A 3,331-nucleotide genomic window follows, 5' to 3' on the forward strand; every position below is an offset into this window, starting at 1 on the left:
AGAAGATTTCAAAATTTTCCCAAAAAAAAAAAACACAAAAAAGGGGACCCCTCCCCTCTTTTTTTCTCGCCCCTTTTTTTTTTTTTTTTTTTTTTTTCTTTTCTAATCCAGACAGGACAGACATTGGTCTGATCCAACCCTAACGATCCCTAAACCCCGCCACTTTTTCAACTCAATTGCCTACTGCAATTATTTGGGGGCAGGGATCCACTTTTGTAGTTTTCCTTGTCACGGGTCCCCATGTCTGAAAAAATATTTTTTTTAAAAGATAATTTTGTTTTCTCAAAATTTCATCACTACAAACCTGTGGGAAGCAAGAATGATTGGTCTGATCCAACCCTAACGATCCCTAAACCCCGCCACTTTTTCAACTCAATTGCCTACTGCAATTATTTGGGGGCAGGGATCCACTTTTGTAGTTTTCCTTGTCACGGGTCCCCATGTCTGAAAAAATATTTTTTTTAAAAGATAATTTTGTTTTCTCAAAATTTCATCACTACAAACCTGTGGGAAGCAAGAATGATGTTTTTCTGCAAAAGAAAAAAAAAAAAAACTTTGAGAAGGAAACCTGTTCCTGTGGTTCCTATTTCTTCAATTTACCTTGGAACAGAAAGTCTCCTTGCATCTGATTTTGTCCCAGTGAGGAGGAAACACAAAAACAGAAACTGGGGAGGAGGGATGATACATAGAAAAATCAACTAAACAACAGATAGCCCCTTCCTGACTTCAGTCTCTTAGACCTGCTTGGAATGATTTATCCTCTATGCCTTCAGATTGCTTTGAGAGTCACAAGCCTTGGAGAAGGAGTCCTCTGAAACCAAACAGAAGCTGTATCATTTTACTTGGTTTTCCACCACGGAAATTCCAAGAGGTGGTACATAAATGTTTTACATTGAAGTGGCCCCAAATAAGGTCTTTGAGGAGCAAGATCTTTACGTTCACAAATGCTTCTGAGGCTATACATTGGCAAATTCAAAACTAGTGTGGTTGTTCTTGATAAAGCTAATTCTGTTCTTCCCGTTCCTGTGCATGGGTATATGTGTGCACACCTGTATCTTTTAACCGTAAACACTGGAAATAAATGCCCCCACTTGGTTGTTGAAAAGTAACTGTAGTCTCACAGAATAGTCTCATAAAAGCAAGCTTAAAAGGAACACTGAATTCCAATTTTATTTTTAGACATTTGTCTTGAAAAGAGATAACTCACTGGTAAACTGTAATAATCTGAAGGATTTTTCTTTTTGGCTAGTGCTCATAATTATTTTTATCTTTTTTATATTAAAGGGTATAATTTTAGCAATAAAATATAGAAAAACTTTCCTAGAATCTACTAAATATATTGTCTTAGAAAGAACTGTGTCATTTCACATGGACTGAGCTGAAATCTGTCTGCTTTTCACTCATTCAGTCCCCCGAGGACACACAGAACCATTTACATGTTCTTCATGTGAAAGACAAGTAGGTTCAGGGCAGCTATTCCTGTCCTCGCAGTCAAATAGTTTTGTGACACAGCTTTGTAATCTTTCAGCAGTATGGCTTTGGCTATATTTCTTTACCTCACTGAGTCGAACTTCATCATTCACTCACATGTTCTCAACTGAGACTGATATTTTGTTTGCATTGCTCTTTCTTATGTTTTGCAGAGGATAATTACCATCCATCTATTATTATTTCAATGCAGTATTAATTTGTATCAGTGTGCGCATCTCTGTACATCCTGTCCATTCAATATATAATTTGAGAAAAATTCAGACAAAATTTATCTTTCAAATATATGTACTAAATAGCCTTGAGGAGCCTAGAGAAGATAAATGAAGAAACAATAATTTCATGCCACTCAATAGACTGTGCAGGGTCCTCACACTCCAACTTCTTTTATTTCTTAGTATCTTTATCTTCATAATTGCACAATTCTACCCAGAGTGATCTAAAAACTACTGTGAAAGCTCAATTCCCCATGAAAAGAATTAGACTGTCCATGAATGACTCAGTAAACTAAATTCTTAATTATTTTATATAGCCTTGATTTTAACCATGTGAACTTTAATTTCCTTGAGCCTCTGTGTTCAGTATCTATGGGAATGTCTGCTTTTTTGCTAAGCCTTGGTTTTCTATTTGAAGCAAGAGAAATTTATTATCTACTGGTCTAGATTTAATGCTGACATCAAGCTCACATCATAAAGCTTTTTTCCCCATAATATTGTTTGCTCCAAAGCAATGAATTTACCACATGGATGGATCCCAGCAAAGTACTAAGAATCACTCCTCTTCCTTGAATTTAAAAATCTCTTTGGCTTTAGTTATTCATGTAATTGTCATCATTCTGTACTTATTTTAACAGCTTAATCCTGATTTTTTTCTGAGAGGCTGTTAATGGAACACATGATTAACAGCTATTAATGAGAAAGAGAAACAAATACTATGCATGGACTAATTACAGTAGTTAAAAGCTCAGAAAAAGGAGGCCATTCAAGGTTTCACTGGAAGAGCATGTTACGTGTTTTATGGATATGTTCTGCTATCTAGCATTGAAATGTGTCGAGCTAGCATGATGGCAAATGCATTTTTATACAATATTATTTTAGACCACTGGAATGTTGCATAATACTTCAATAAAATGGAATGATTCTTCAGTTCACAGAATAAAACCCCAAAAAGTAAAAAGACAAACCCCCCAAATCAGCAATTTCCATGTAATAAATTTGAGAGAAAACCTGAGATATAACCAGTAAAAGACCTGAACTTTAAATAAAAAGCAGCCCCAAAACTCTAGATTCCACCATCCATTTTCTCTCGATTTAAATTATTCATGCTTCCTAATAATTGACTCCTGTGTGAAATAAAAAGGTGAGAGCTACATTAGATACAAAGAGGTGTTCCAAGGCTATGTGTATTTAAAGGAGATTTTCCTTTGTCTTTGAGCTTATTGTCAAGAGAATTATTAAAGGTGTTAAGAGATATTTAATGGAACAAATCTGACTTTAAGGCTCTGATTCTTTTAAGAGCCTGAAGGTTGTAATAATGGGCCCAACTCTTATCAGCTTTTAAAATAATTATTCTGAATAACTAGCTTAAGTGATTAATTCATAGATCTAGATGCGTTTCTTAAAGTCTGGAACTTTATTTATTTGGGTCTTAATCTTTTTCCAGTTGCAGACATTTCTCATCAGCTTATTACAGTCTTTTATCACTTTATACTTGAACGGTTGTTAGGATTTTTTTAAGTTTAAGAGTCTATGCACTCAAAAATTATTCAGCGCTAAAACCTCTATCATTTATTTATCGTCTATCTATCTATCTATCATCTATCTATCTATCTATCTATCTATCT

The sequence above is a fragment of the Nannospalax galili genome, unplaced genomic scaffold (assembly GCF_000622305.1).
Source record: "Nannospalax galili isolate Female #2095 unplaced genomic scaffold, S.galili_v1.0 scaffold1087, whole genome shotgun sequence".
Taxonomy (NCBI): Eukaryota; Metazoa; Chordata; class Mammalia; order Rodentia; family Spalacidae; genus Nannospalax; species Nannospalax galili.